This window comes from Rhincodon typus, chromosome 2, assembly GCF_021869965.1.
Source record: "Rhincodon typus isolate 14 chromosome 2, sRhiTyp1.1, whole genome shotgun sequence".
In the NCBI taxonomy this organism is placed as follows: Eukaryota; Metazoa; Chordata; class Chondrichthyes; order Orectolobiformes; family Rhincodontidae; genus Rhincodon; species Rhincodon typus.
This window is the reverse complement of record NC_063333.1, coordinates 130,302,619-130,319,719: the sequence shown is the minus strand read 5'-3', so window position 1 is coordinate 130,319,719 and position 17,101 is coordinate 130,302,619.

Below are 17,101 nucleotides of genomic sequence, written 5' to 3'. Positions count from 1 at the left end.
GAAGGCCTTTTATGTCATTATGCCAAGTTGGCTTTTGAAGCAACAGTAGCTCCCTTTCCCTGCTCTTTCCCCATAGATTTGCTAATTTCTCCTCCTGAAGTATTTATCTAGTTCCATATTGAAAGTTACAATGGAATCTGTGTTGATTTTCATTAGCTTGCACACATGTTCCCACCTGCCACGTACGCAAATTGTGGCGCAGTGCAGCATCTCTATATCTGGGCCAGAAGGTCCAGATTCAAGTCCTGCCTGCCACAGAGGTGTGTTAATAACATGTCTATACAGGTTGATTTTTTAACAAAATAAACAAGGTGCCAACAGATGCTCCCACCCCTCATGTAAACTAGGTATTACAAATTAACACATGCCCCACCCAAACACAAAATACTGTACATTCCTTCATGACTCGCATATCTGTCATGTCCTCTGGGTGCTCTAAGCTCACGCATACATTCCATCAGCCATGATACTCATTATAAACTCACACATTCCCCCATCCCCAGCTTCTCACAGGAGGTTAGCTGAATATTAAGAGCGCCCTGGCAGGTTGAGGTCAAGGGCAGGTCAAGATGTCAGATTAATTTTTAGAACAGGCAATTGAAGAAAACCAGCAATTCCAGACCAGCCAGCCTGTCAGCTTAATTCTGTCAGAGTTAAAGTTAACTCAATAGCATCATAGCACCACAGAATGATACAGCACAGTCAAAGGCCATGTGGTCCATCGTACTTGTGCAGGCTCTTTGAAAGAGCTACTCAAATACTCCAACTCCCCTGCTCTTTGGAACAAACAATTCAAGTGTTTGACTTTCGTGTGTTCACCTAATGCCCTTTTGAATGTTACTAATTTGTCTGTTTCTATTACTTGCAGGGCAGTACATTCTTGTTTATAACAACTCACTGCCAGAAAATATTTCTCCTCATCTCCCACCACTTGGTCAATTAATTCAAATCTGTGTCTTCCAGCTGTCAACACTTCTGCTGTTGCAAACTGTTTCTCTTTATTACTCTATTAACTCATTTCCCGATTTTGAACACATCTTCCCTGAACTTTCTCTGCCCTAAGAAGGGCAATTGCAACTTTTCTAATTTTTCCAAAATTGAAAGTCCACATCCCAGATACCTGCACCGTTCCAAGGTTTTGTCATCAGTCCCATAATCTGGTTCACAGGGTTGTGTATATTAACTTTGGCTGAGACATTGCCAGTCATTTATGAATTTTTATGGAAACCTCTTTGCTTTTTGTTCCTGATTAACAGCAGGATTAAGAAGCAAGTTGATCAGTAATTTTTAATTGTTGACCTGTGTTATGTAGTTAATAGTGAAGGAAGGACATTCTTTGTTCACTGCACTTACAGCTGCCCACAAATTTATGGGGGCTTTTAACTGCAAAGTTACAGTTCGGCCAGATCATTTTCAGTGTAGTACCCACTACGTGGTACTCTTCGATATATGTAAACAGGACAAGCAATGACGTTATCTCTTCAACCAATCAGATTGGAAAATTTTGATCTGTGGGGTGTGAGGGGTTAAGGTACTATTAATTAAATTCCTGACCCAAATCCGCTTCCAATCTTTCCACTTTCAGCTTTGTCTGAGGCTGAAAAGTGGGTGGGAAGCTAATCCCCTTCCACGGAGATGGACTGCTTCTTTAAATGTGATAATGAAACCGTGGGCCACATTGTCAAGCAGCTTTCAATTACCATCTTTGTCAGCCTCCCATGCACTGGAGAAGCCAGTAGTTACATTGAGGTGAGGATTTGGAAGATCCAGGTGGCAATTGCCTTTACATCTACACCTTGGATCAAGTGGGTCAGTTCGCTCAGTTGGCTGGTTTGCAATGTAGAGTGATGCTAAAAGTGTGAAGGCCTGAGCAGGATGGTCTCAGGTGGAAAAGAGCCCTGGTTGAGAGGTCAGAGGCCTGGATTCAATTCCTGCACTGACTGAGGTTCTTGCAAAGGACTCTCTTTCTCAACTTCTCCCCTTGCCTGAGGCACCGTGACGCTTAGTTTAAACCACCACCAGTCATTCCTCTGAGACAGTGGCCTCTTGGACTACAGCATATTGACCTTTGCCTTAGATCTTGCCTGAGGAAACACTGCAGTTGAGCCCCCAGCACCATCTGACTTTCCCCAAGGCTTCCAATTCCACATTGCAGCCTCAGACCCAGATTCTACCATGTGTACTCACTAAATATCCCATCCTCCCATCAAGTTTCTGATCTGAGCCTCCAATCCTCCCACAAGATAGCTAATTCCTTCTCTTCCACCAAAGTGGTTCCTTCAAGCCTTTGACCTCTAACCCATGGCTCTTTTCCATCTGAGATCATCCTGCTCAGGCCTTCGTCCACTTAGCTTAGATTTCAGTTCTCCCACCACCTCCAACTTTCCCTAACAGATCTTCCACCACTGTGTCTTTGACCTCCAACCCCAACAACCTTCTCACACCAAGGCGTTTGGCCTTCCCTCTGCTACCATGGGTTAACTGATTGGTGACATCTCATACAAGTTGCGGAGTAAGAACAGAACTTACTTCTGGGTTCCTGTGAGTTTCCGACTTTGATCAGTCAGATAAATAAAAAATTCAGCTCACAGTGTCTAAACCAGGAAGTATAAACTGGAACATTTAGCTCAGTTAGGGGAAACAAGAAAAGCGAGAGTAATGAGATTAAGGGAGAACAGCAAAAAGAATGACAAGGTAAAAGAAAGACTTTGAAGTTTAAAAAAAATCGAGGAATAATATATTTCCAAGTCAGGATGGTGTGTGGCCTGGAGAAAAATGTATCTATGTTTAAAAAACATTTAGAATAATTACATGAATAAGAAATGTTTGGAGGGATATGGGCCAAACACTGTCAGGTGGGACAAGTTTAGTTTGGGATTATGGCTGGCATAGAGTAGTTGGATTCAAGGATCTGTTTCCATGCTGTATGACTCTATGAATATGTACCTTCTGAGGGAACAAGACTCTATAATCTGTAAAACTCTATTTTCAAGCCCAGAGAGATTGTTAAGCAATTCGTACCAGAAATTTGTTGGAAAATTAATGCACTGGTTCCACTTTTTCTGCAATGTTTAACATGTAACTTGTTAATTAAGAAAATTTGTCCCCTTAAGATTTTAATGCTGACTCTCAGCGATGTAATGGCAGAATAGAAATTGCAAAGGAAGATGACAAATGTAACACCAAATTCTAGATTTCTGTATTTAACTGCACATGTACTGACTTTGCATGTTGCTGCCTGAGGCACTTCGTAGCATCTGGGTTAGTGATGTTTACCATTTCATTATCCTTAACTCAAAATCTGGAACAGTATTTTTCACCCTTTCTTATATTAATGGAAAATGCAACAATCTGCAAATTGCAACTTTTTTTCTACAACTTCATAATTTTAATATATTACCATCAGCTTGTGCAAGATTGATGAACTCAAAAATATTAACCGGAAAAGAATCGCCTAAAAATAAACAATGTGGCAAATGTAATAGTCACAACTGCGTGGGCCGAGAAGGTGCCCTGAACACAATGCAACTGGCACACGAGAATAGAATAATAACATTAAATAGCCCTTAGCACGATTATAAACTCAGCAACAGCCGAGAGAGAGATGAAAGAATCATAAATTGTTCAGGGAGCCGATTGCCAGTGTTTCCCTGAGCGATAAAAAGGAGGCTCATTTTTGCATTGCTGGTCACTTCTGCAGTGCAATCCCGTTTCTCTGATCGACAGATCGTTTTCATAACCACTTTTCTGAGGTCACAGCTGAGCCTGTTCCAGTCACGCAATCCCCAGCCTATTGGGGTTTACTATTACACTATAGAGGATGTTGTTGCAGAGGCTCGCTAGAGCTCCCATTCAAAAAGAACTTAATTTTCTGTGCAGCGCTGTTAACCCTTTCCCTTCAACAACAATCTCTCCTTTTCAAACATAAAAAAGAAACCAAATGCATGAAAACGAAGTTTTACATTTACGTTGTGAGAATTGCGTGGTGAAAAAATTATTTGCGTTTTATTGTCCTATGGAAGCCAGGGTTCAGGAGTTGCAAATCCGCAACGAAAAGAAACGGAAATAATTTGGTGTTTGCAAAACTGGAGAGGGATTTTTTTTTAAAGCAGAAAACGGAATTATGCGAGTTTCTAACTTGCTTTTAGTATATTTTATAATCGTAGATCATCCCAAAGCCCGCCTCCCACGCGCAGTCAGTGAAATACACCCTCGATTGTCACAAGCTATGGTTCTCAAACTGGGGTCTGTGGACACTCTGGGGTGGGTCTATCAGTGGGGAGGCAATGTCCGGAGGGGGGTTTGGTGTGAGCTGGGAGTGAAGGGCACACTTTGAAGGCCAGCGCCACATAGTTGGTGGTGGAGGATGGGGGAGCCTTTACAGAATGAAGAAAGCCACAAGGGCTTATATCGTTGCTCCCCGGTTTGTGAAGGGGTGAACTCATTTTCCAACCTCATTATCTCCTCGTTCACTACAGCAAAGCTTTATAGGAAAGTAAACAATACTTCCTTGCAATAAAGAATTGCTCTCTTTCTCTCCACAGATACTGCCAGACCCGCTGAGTTTCGCCAGGATTCTCTCTGTGTTGGTGTAATATTTCCAGCATTTGGCAGTCTTTTGCCCCTTGAACCATCCACGTGGGTTGGGTGCAGCCTCCAATAGGCTTTCCAAGTGGCCTAGTCAAGCCTATTCTCATGTTGACTGGATATGGTCTATGTAGTTAGTTGGCACTGCACTGCAGCCAAAACAAGTGCCTAGTTAAATGAGACAACCTCCTTTGCAGGGTGGTGTGGGGACTGTATTCACTCCAAATCCACTCCAGCTATGGGACTGCAGCCAATGCAGAAGGAAAGAAGACGTAAAACTTGCCAGTGATACATACTTCATAAAATCACTACTGTATGGAAGCAGGCCATTTGGCCCATCAAGTCCACACCAACCCTCTAAAGAGCATCCCATCCCTCACCCTATAACCCTGAATTTTCCCAAGGCCAACCCACCTAGCCTGTACATCCTTGGACACTATGAGTAACTTAGCATGGCCAATCCACCTGGCCTGCACATCTTTGGACTGTGGGATGAAACTGGAGCACCTGGAGGAAACCCACGCAGACTCAGGGAGAATGCGCAAACTCCACACAGACAGTCACCGAAAGCTGGAATTGAACCCAGGTTCCTGGTGCTGTGAGGCAGCAGTTCTAACCACTGAGACACCATACTGCCCTTTGATAGATATCTTACATATATACTTACTTGACATACAGTCTTGTATATTTGAAAATGATATCCAGTATGACCATTACATTCATTTCCAAGTATTATTGACCCCTTTTACTGTTTGCATTCTTCCTTTGGGTGGTTGTTCAGTGGAGTCTGGCCTTTTATCAATCTAATTTTTTAACCTGATCCTCAGAGGGGCACTCTGCTTTGGATGCCTTCTCTCCGTGTATAGGAATAGGCAGTTCCCATTTCAGCCTGTGGGGGTGCTGCTGTATCATTGCTGCAGGGGCTTTTCTCGATCCACTAGTGTCCATAATAGGATGGTACCTAGAAAAAGCTGTCAATCAACAATTGCAAGTATGGTGCGGGGGAGATCAGGACCCAAGTTTGATCCTGGAGTGAGAGCCCATCTCTGAAGAGAAATTCCAGCCAGCTATCTTTGTCATGTTCTGTGTGCAAAGGAAATTAAATCACTCCATTAAAAAAAATTCGAGCACACCATGTGCTTTTGTAAAGATTGAATTAATAGATAGTTCTGTTGAAATCCTCTGTTTTAATAATAGGTCAGAGACAATAGCAGACTGCAATCTGCTCCAAGCTCCACACCTCAGCACGGGTTCTTCGGAAATGTAGATGGTGCAAATTCACCAGAATGATACCTGAGCTCCAAGCAATGCCTAAAGTACACAAGGACATGGAGTGAATTCACCCGAAACATAGGGAAAATTTAATCTTAAGGGAGAAACATGGCCCCCATAAGCAGAATGGACAGAACTGGTGAGGAACTGCGGTTCTATCACAGGCCACTTTATTCTTGCATTACTGTTGATTGCCTCACTCTCCTCTTACAGTGAACCTGTCTGGGTGGCCCTTGGGGAGTGAGATTGATGAGGCCTGGAGAAAGAGGCTGCTGTGGTCAGAGCCCATGTAGTGAGTTTCAGTCTCAGGCAACGAGCTAGCCGAGGCTGGGATTCAGGACTCAGAAAGCGAGGCTGTTAAGATGGGACCCACAGAGCACGGTTTATGGGCCGGGGAAATGTGAGACTATAATGTGGGGAGAGGGACTACAAAAGGATGATAGGAACTGCAGAAATGAGAGAGGCGCCATAAAGTGGGTTGGAGATATGCTGCAAAATTGGTGGAAAGGGTCTGCAAAGGGAGTGAGGGGTCAAAGGTCAAAGAGGATCTGGAAAGCGGAGAAAGGGGGCATGAGGCTCTGTGAAGAAGAGATAGGGATACAAAGGGCAAGCAGAACCTGCCAAGTGGAGAGGGTCTGTAAAAGGGGAGAAAGCCGCAAGGGGACTAAGATCTGCAAAGAAGAGTGAGAGTCTCCAAAAGAGACATAGGTGATGCAAATTGGAGATGGAGATTCCAACAAAGGAACATTCATCTGACTGGGAATCAGGAAAACTGAGATAATGAATTTCTTGCAAATAAATGTGGACTCTCTAGTTAATGGCTGCAGGAGTTCAGGAGTTACTATATGGAGGTTTGGTTGGATGTGAAATGTATTGGATGTTATTGAAAAGAAACTGGGTAATTTAATATTGAACAGAATATTTCTCATACTGTGAGTGACTGAGATGCAGTGTCTGTATTAGAGACAAACAAGTAATAATCTGACTGCAACCTTACCAGTCTGTAGAAAGTATGATTATGGTGCTGGCTTATTGTATAGCAAACTTTGTTTTAACTGGCACTAAATGAACTGGCGTTCTCAATAAATCAGCAAAAATTATATACCTGGAAAACCGGAATCTTATTGTATTATCCTGATCTGCGAGTTGTTAGCTGAGGGTGTGAGTGAGAAGATTCTTTGTCAGTAAATAATGCTGTAAATAAAGTATGACAGTGATGTGTACACTCCCTGCATTATGTTTCTATTACTTAGTGTGTGTTTTTACATTGTTATGTGGACTTCTTGACCAACTGGAATATTTGTTTAACTGGTATACTCCTGGTCCCATAGGTGCCGGTTAATAAAAAGTTTGCTATACATGCACAATTATCCATAGATTATTGTTTATTAAAAAAAATCTGTTGATGACTTATGTCTTGTGCCAATTTAAATACTGTGGTGTCGGGAAAATTAATGTTTTCTTTGTGGAAACTGAGCAACAATGATTTTTGAGAATGTTGATGGATTCTAATTCCGCTTCTGTGAGAGTCCAAATTCACTATGTGACAACACAAATACAAAAAATATTGTTATCAAGTGAAGCATTGTCTAATGAAGGTGTCCACAGGACTGATAAAGGAACCCCTGCAAGCCAAAAAGTAGCTCCCAAAAATAAAATAAAAGGATCCCTCAAGAAAATCTCAAGAGAAGCCCTTTAAAAAAGAGGACTGTTGTATAAAGCAGGCCATTTCTGGACCTCCAGGAGTTCATACAGGCTTTTCAGGGGGTTCACAAGATAATTGACCAGTGCATAAAGGTGCGATTAGTGTAAAGTAAGAGGTAGAAGTGCGACTTTTAGAAGTGTCTTGTAGCATGATCTGACTGTCTCATGAAAGCACACATGCAGAAGTACTGAGATTGGTACCAAGATCACCAGATTGACCTCCATAATGGCTGGTTTTTGATGTCAGGTGAGTTCCAAGTTTGCTCCAAACGTGGGTGAGCTTTTTAAATAGTTAAATAATGAGTACTGAGCCGGAACACACCTATCTCACTGACATCTGTGAATGAATCCCTCATCAAAACACTGTTATACATGTTTTACATGTAGCACTTCTACATTATGAATATTATATTGTATTACAATTTAAATGGGAGGGTCCAGAGTTATTTCAAAAGAAATCCTACATTACAAGATTGACTATGCTTCAAAAGTATTTAACTGGCAATGAGGGAATGTTTACCAGGTAGGAGTTTAGAGGAATGAAAGGAAATATTGTTGAAACACATAAGCTACTGAAGGCTTGACACGGTAATTGTGGAAAGGAACCAAAATGCTTGCAAATCACTGGCCTGGATAATATGTTTGACTTGTAAACTTTTATATATTTGTATTTAAACATTTGCCCATTAAAGCAAAGGAGGTTTTTTGTTTAAAATGTCAATCAAAGGGTAGATTTCTAACTCACACGGCCTGGTGAAAATGTGATGGGCATGTAATTAAACAAACGAACTTGCATTGATGTAGCCCCTTTCATGACATCACAAGTACATTACAAAGTAATTCATAAGATCCAAAGATTATGAGCAACAGGAGCAGGAATAAGCCATTTGGCCCCTTAAGTCTGTTCTACCATTCAATAATGTGGCTGAATTGATTGTGGCCTTAACTCCACACTTCCTGCCTTTTTTATTTATTTCCCTTCACTATTCACCTGTTGATCAAAAATCTAATTCAGACTTGAATATATTCAGTGACTCAGTCACAGATGCTCTCTGGGGTAGAGTATTCAAAGGCTAATGATCCTTTGAGAGAATAAATTCCTCTCCCTCTCTGATTTACATCGGAGCCCACTGAATTTTAAACTGTGCCTCCACTTGTTCTAGATAGCCCAACATACGTAAAGTTCCTTTCCACAATTACCCTGTCAAGCCTTCAGTGTCTTATGTGTTTCAACAATATTACCTTTCATTCCTCTAAACTCCAACCTGGTAAACATTCCCTCATTGCCAGTTAAATACTTTTGAAGCATAGTCAATCTTGTAATGTAGGAAACATTGTAGCCAATCCACTTGCACAAACTTCAATATGACCATCAGATTATCTGCCTTGGCAATATTGCTTGAGGGATGAGTTTAGGTCTAGTTTTAAGGCACTTGGAATAGCTCCTCTACGTTTCTTTGAATAGGATCTTTGATGTCCATTTGGGGGAGCAGTCGGCCCCTTATTTTAATGCCTTATCCAAAAGTTGGCATTTTGACAGTGCAGTAGTCTCTCATACAGCACTGACATGGCAGCATGGACTTGGAACTCAAATCTCTGGAATGGTGCTCGACTGTTACCACTGAGCCACAGGCATTACCGTAGAAATATTGGAATTTAATGTCTTTTCTGCAGTGATCATTTTATTCAGAAAATAATGTGTGATGACGCAACGGCTTTAAGAGATGTAGTTTGTCCTTTGTTTTAAATGAAGAGAGGTTGAGACAGAGGTAAAGAATGGTATGTTCCAAGCCAATAAAGTAAACTGCTTATGAGGCCTTTTAGTTTTGTTTTAAAAGTTGGACTAATAGAAGCAGCATGAATGAATGAGGTAAAGCTCTCACAGAACCAGGGTTTTAGTTTAGCTTTCAGCAGTTGTTGGGTTTGGAAGCTGCTTTACATCTGCCTCTGCTACAGCAAAATGCATGAGTTTTCTCTCCCTCTATCTCACTCGTTGTCTCTAGCAGAATTTTCTCTTGATGTTCTTTCGTCCTTGCCTGGAGAAACATTGCATGTGAGACAATTTTACTGGATTTGCCTTTGCCAAGGGTGTGTTTATGTGATGTTACTGCATTGGAACAGTTGCTGTTTAGTAGTTAAATAATCTATTATTCTGCCAAATTTTCTAACAGAGTTAAAGTTATATCAATTCTTCTTTCTTTTGTTTGTATTTTAATTAAAAGGTAAGAATAAAATGTCTTTTGCTTAAAGCCAAGTTATGTAACCAAAGAATTACCTCTGGAACACAGCACCTTACACTTGCCTTTAAATAAGACAAAAGTTAGGGTCTAGGCTATCTCCTTGATATGTTCAAAGGAGGTTTGGTCTGGTCCAGAACAAATGTACTCATATCTTCATCCTTTACCAATGAACAGGCCAATTATTGCAATAACAGGCACAAAAGTTTTGTGGTTATGGCATTGGACTGGTCCAATAGCAAGTTTTGTAGAGACCCATGAAAACACAATACAGTCTAAAGGATCACTGGACCTGAAATGTTAACTCTGTTTTCTCTCTCATATTTGCTGCTATCTATTGAGATGATATTTATGTGTTTTTGTAGCTAGTGCTGTTCAAGCTAAGGAAGTACTTTCCTTTAATATAAACCATGATAGTTTACTCCTAATCACATCCTCGTCTGAAAGCAACCGACTTCCAAAATCATATTATCTTATTGTAATGGCACTAAATGAAAAGTAGGTATTTAATAAAAAAAAAGAAATCCAGGGAATGGGAAAGAACCTCCAGTTTGATGTAATTAATTTGAGGTCATCATCAAAAGCACATTCACATCATTCATCAAGGAACTGGGAGTATGGACCAAAGCATTGTTCTGCAGTAGTAAAATTTCAGACTGAGACAGATTTTTAATTGACAATCAGGATGCCAGCAAGTTGTAGACACAATTTGGCAGGGGTCCCTGGCTTTCATTTGCTGCAATCTCATTGAACAACTCCAAAGCTCAATTTTTCAATAAAAAAGGCCGTTGGCCTTTGTGAGTCGGAGTGTAATATTAGTGGAGAACCTGCTGAAGGGCAGTGAGAAATAATGATTCTCAGGTCAGGAGGGCAAGCATTCATATTTCCTGATATTGAAGCATTTCAACTTTCAATGCTATCAGTGGAACCTGACCATATTTCTTAAAAAAGTTTGATTGCATTCTAACATATATCACTGTTACAGTATTCTGGTATACACATGAATGTTCTCACATGCAGTGAATGACTTGTTGCACAGCCATTTCCAGCTCTACTCTGACCTACAGCTTTACTTAAACTGCAGCTAGTATTTAGAATAAACTATAACCACACACCATTTACTGGAATTTGAAGAGTTTAAATGCATGAGAGGTGATTGAATATTAATCAACTTTATTTGCTTGACTTGTTTTTTCGCATTCTACGCTCTTTTACAAATCAATGAACTCGTGAGTAATCCTGGTTGTTTCAACCCAAAGTAAAGAGAACATTTGACACTAAAGCAGGCAACTGTGAAATGAGCATGAATGCAAATTGATAATAATTGTAAAAACAGAAATGCTGGTTTAGTGGAAAAGGTAGAAAAGTGGAATTGAGGGTTATCCATTCAGCCACAATGTCATTGAATGATGGAGCAGACCTGATGGGCTGAATGGCCTACTTCTGTTCCTACATCTTATTGTCTTGTGATGTCACCTGGATTCCATTCTCTGAAAACAGGAACTTGACATATGGACAACTGTAAACATGAACTGGACTCCACTTTTCTGGTGCAGTTTTTTGAGTTTTATACATTCCTGGGATCAATTTCACATGCTCCCTCTCTCTCTTGCTGAAAATCTCCATTGAATGTGCTATGTTGTTTCCCAAAGACTAGTAAAGAAAAGTATCTTTGTTGGTAAAATGACAATTTGACACAATGATTTCTCTTCAGTTTCTAGAGGTAAGTAGTCAGCACTAAACATGGGACAAAACTAGGTGTGCCTGAATTCTGCTTTTTCTTTACTGCTTCTTCCATTTAAGTTTGGGACATATGGGGTAAATCTGTTTGTGATTCCCTGGAATTGCACCTTTTAAACAAAAACTGAGACACTCATGGATTCCTTTGAAAGGATGAGTCAGGATGGGTTTAATGTACTTTCCTTACATGCAGTTAGGTTCAGTTTTCAAAACTCCTTTGAGCTGAGTAGGTTGCAGGAACAGCAACTCATATTCCGCTTGGGAACCCTGCAGCCCAATGGTATCAATGTGGACTTCACAAGCTTCAAAATCTCCCCTCCCCCTACCGCATCCCAAAACCAGCCCAGCTCGTCCCCGCCTCCCTAACCTGTCCTTCCTCCCACCTATCCTCTCCTCCCACCTCAAGCCCCACCCCCATCTCCTAACTACTAACCTTATCCCGCCCCTCCCTGGACTGACCTATCCCGTCCCCAACTCCCCACCTACACTCACATTTACTGGCTCCATCCCTGCCTCTTTGACCGGTCTGTCTCCTCTCCACCTATCTTCTCCTCTATCCATCTTCCATCCGCCTCCCCCTCTCTCCCTATTTATTTCCGAACCCCCTTCCCCTCCCCCATTTCTGAAGAAGGGTCTAGGCCCGAAACGTCAGCCTTTCTACTCCTCTGATGCTGCTTGGCCTGCTGTGTTCATCCAACTCTACACCTTGTTATCTCCGAGCTGAGTAGGTGTTGCTCACAGCTATTAAAATGCTGAGCAGCTAAATTGACTTTTTAATGGAACACACCTAATTTAGGTAAACTATGTACAGTTGGCATAATTATGTGCCACAACTGCCAAATGGTTAAGTCTTTAAATGCTGAACACTCTTTGAAGGTTTTACATATACAGCATGTGTTTTCTATCATGTAATGTCAATAAACCAACAAATGTTTCCATTGACTCTGCATAAATATTTAGCCACTTTGATGCATAACTTGGTATGAGAAGTGAATTCCACAACATCAAGGTACACCCCAACTATGTGTGCAACTCTGGATACAAGCATAACATGCCAGTACATAATCCTGAGTCAAGCATTGGATCTATGTCACATTTAAATGCTCAATTCACTATCGAATTTAGTCTAGAGATAGTAGCATGTAATAAAAGTCTAATATGTAGTGCAACATTTAGTCATTCCAGTAAATGTGGGTCTCTGCCTTCAGGACTCAACATTGAGTTCAATAATTTCGGAGGCTGAACACCTTCTTCCATGTCTTTTGCCACCCACACCCCAAGCCCTGTCATGACATGGACTGCTTTCAGCACAGCCAACCCAGTTGCACCTACTTATGGTCTCCTTTATCAGCTTTCCTTTCTCCTTGGCTTACTATCTAAAACGTCAACTTTCTTGCTCCTCTGAAGCTGCCTGGCCTGCTGTGTTCCTCCAGCTCCACACTGTGTTATCTACTATCAACCATCCCTTTGTTTGACTAACTCTCTTTCTGGGCTCCATCTCCAACTATCCGCACACTACTTTTTCTCCTCGCCCACCCCTGTCTTCAGCAATATATACTCTAGTGACTGGAACAGGATCAGCCAGGTGACCTCTTAGAATATGAGTTCCCTGATTGGGGTTATTAACCTTGTCTAATCAGTGTGTCCCAGCTGAATAAACAGGAGTATCAGGGGTTCTGTTCAGGCTAGGAGTTGGCTCTGAGCTAGCTGGTCAGTATCATGTACTTCGTGATAGGATGCCGGCCTTCTTGGAATTATTTCATATACCATCTTTTCCTAGCTACTAACAGTTCTGAAGAAGGGTCACTGCACTCGAAACGTGGACTCTGCTTTCTCTCCAAAGATGTTGCCCGACCTGCTGAGCTTCGCCAGCAATTTCTGTTTATGTAATCATTCCTTTTCAGTGTTCAATAAAGGGTAATCCACACCCAAATGGTTTGTGGCAGTACATACTCAAAGAAGGAATCTATAATTTTAAAGCATCTGTCATATCCCCCGGACACCCCAATTTGTTTTACAGTTAATTACTTTCTAAGATGTACTGTTTAGGTAGACAAAGCCTGCAGTGAATTTTTGCACAAACAGGGACTCACAGAATTTGTCCAAGTTTTCTTTGAGTTGGTTGAGGAGCAAGTATTGGCCAGGACACAAGGCGAGCCACATGTTCTTCTTTGACTAGTTTTACAGCCCCGTAAGCATCTAAAATAACATTCATTTGAAGTGTTGTCAGAATGCCTGCACCTCCAGTCAGGTAGCATGCTGTCAGCATTGAATGGTCAGCTTGTTCTATGTGTTGATGCTCTGCTGTGCAGCTTTTGAGAATTAAGACATATGAAGGTAACCCAGCGCACGAGTGAACAGTTAGAGCAAGCTGGTTAAATTGGAGAGAAGAACAAGAAAACCTGCAAAATAAAAACAGGCCTAAGAATTTGGCAGGAGAAAAAGCAAGTCACCTTGTGGTATATTGATGGGGATCCTCAACCCATTAAAAACAATGTTATAATATTATCTTACTTTGATTTTTAAATACTAGCAAGGTCTAGATTAATATTTCCATTTTACAATTTAAAAACAAGATTGGAAAAATTCAGCTGAATACTATAATCTGGGACTCAAGTAGGTGTTAGTTATAATATTCTCATGCATTCCAAACCACTCCAGAGCTTTCAGTTCATAATCCTTGTTGTCATATCAATGCAACGCTAAGGGAACTAAATAGTTGGAAGTACCATCTTTTAGGTGAAATTTTAAACAAAGCTGTGTTAAACTAAAAACTTTCAGATGGAGCAACATCATCTCATGGCCGTTATTTTGGAGAACGATCAGGGATGTTTATTAAATAATAAAAAATAGGAACAGGAGTAGGTCAGTCACCCCCATTGACCATGCTCCTGCTTGATCATTCTATTCAATATCCTGTTCTCACTTTCACCACAGACTCTTTGATTGCTCTAGCACTAGGAACTACATCTAACTCCTTCTTGAAAGGAATATTTATGCCTTAATCATTATTTCAGAAACAGCCCTATTTGATCATTATCACAGAGCTTGTTGTGTGCTAAATGGGTGCCACATTTCCTATGTTATATCAATGGCTATGCTTCAAAAGTACTTACAAAATGCTTTGATAAGATTGTCCAAGACACAATATTTATTGCAAGCTGTTCCTTTTAAGGATAGTCTGAAGATTAATTACAAAGGACAGTCTTATACATGAATTTGTGTGAGATGGTCTTCATCAGTTATGTTTATTGATAAAAGGATATTATGAGATAAGTTGGGTGGTGAGTGACAAACCAAATTATTCATATGGAGTTGCTTGTTACACAGGGTTATATTCTTACTGACGGAGTAGAATGCACACGAAGAGGCAGGAGTAGAATTTTCAATTCTGTTGGAGCTGAGTAATTACTTCAATTTAAGATATATTTACAGATGCCCTGCTAGTCTGGTTCCACAGAGAGAAGTCAAGCAAAATGATACCGATGGAGTGTTACCGAGCCAATAAAACACCCAATAATCAAGAGCCATAGGCAGCACTGTGAATTCTGGGAAAAATTGACAGATAAAAATATGAGGGAAGTTCTGTTTTAAATGGTTTTTAATGAATTATGCAAAAGATTTGGCTGTAATTATGTGCCTGTCAGAATGGTACCCTGCGAGCTCCAACCTTGGGCTTATTATTGGAGGCTAAAATAAGAACTACCAAAAAGATTAATTTCCATTTTGATATTAACATTGGAATGTATTGTTTTCTGTGAACATCGAGACTGGAGTGAGTCATGACTGTGTGAACACTACACTGTTTGTTTTCTCAGTGGTCTGAAAAACTCCTCTGCTCATATTAGTTGAGGACTTGCTCTCATTTTCTGTACTATTTCTTCCTTTTAATGTGGGATGACTTGCTGTTGACCTATGGAGGGAACCCAGTGACCTTAGAGCACTCAAAGTTGAAATTCCGCCCCCACACCAGGATGAAAAACTAGTGAAGCACTGCATTGATTGTCATAAGCAGTGTCACACTTTACATTGCCCGTTTGTTATAGTGATTCTGCTCGAACTACTAGAGGAATGGAGGAGCTGGATTTTTATTGGATATGGGTCAACAGCAGAAATTTGCACTCATCCAGGCTGAGAATCACAAGAAAAGTTACAAAAAGAACAATGCATTTATATTGTACCTTTTACAACCCCAGGACACCCCAAGGAGGTTAACAGCCAATAAACTACTTTTGAAATGGAGCTACAGTTGTAACATAGGAAGTTGAACAGCTAATTTGCACAACATATCCCACAAATAGCAACATGGACAAAAACCAAATGTTCTGTTTTCCATATTATTGATAGAGGGTTGATTATTGGGCAAGTCATTGGCGTGAGCATTGGAGTGAACTTTTCTTCAGAATCATGCCATTGGAATCTCTTACATCCACCTGGGGACAGATGGGGTCTCAGATCAAAATCTTATCTGAAAGTTGACATCTCTAACAGTGCAGCACGCCCTTTGGAAATGTCAGCCCAAATTGTGTGTTCCAATCATTAGTACAGGTCTTGAGCCCACAACCAAGGGCTGCACAGTGGCTCAGTGGTTAACACTGCCTCCTCACAGCACCAGAGACCTGGGTTTGATTCCCCCCTCAGGCGTCAGTCTGTGTGGAGTTTACACATTCTCCCTGTGTCTGCGTGTGTCTCCTCCCGCAGTCCAAAGATATGCAGGTTAGGTGGATTGGTCATGCTAAATCGCCCATAGTGGCCAGGGATGTGCAGGCTAGGCAGGAGAAATGCAGGGTTACAGGGGTAGGATAGGGGGTTGGGACTGGGTGGGATGCTCTTCGGAGGGTTGGTGTAGACTCGATGGGCTGAATGGCCTGTTTGCACACTGTACGGATTTGATGCAATTCTTTTCTCTTCTATCACTGACTGAGATCTGAGATTGCACTCAGATGGCCAAGTAGTATTATTGCTAGGCTATTAATCCAGAGACACAGGTAATGTTGTGGGGACCCAGGTTTGACTCCCATCGTGGCAGATGGTGGAATTTGAATTCCAAAAAAGAATCTGGAATTAAGCGTCTAATGATGGCCATCAATCCACTGTCGATTGATGGAAAACCCATCTGGTTCATTAATGCCCTTTAAGGAAGGAAACTGTCATCCTTACTTGGTCTGGACTACACGTGACTCCAGATGTGGTTAACTCAAGTGCTCAAACTAAAGCAATAAATGCTGGCCAAGCCAGTGATGTCCTCATCCTGTGAAGGCATTTAAAAAAAGGCTGACGTTCTGCTGTGGAGAGATGTCTAGCTCCAAACCCACACGCTGCTATTTTAACTGGTTCTTTTTCTCAGTTGCCTGTTGCACCTGCCTGGCACATGAATACAGCTTTATGAAATATGTTGCATGTTAATGCCCTGATGGAGAGCAGGAAAACTAATACACCTAGGCAAAGGATAAGCTCCTTATAATTTACTTTATCTGTGTTGCAGTTTAACTTTGTTATAGTTATATTGCAGCAGTATATGAATTGTCACAAAGAGGCGATAAGAGACAAGTATAAAAAGT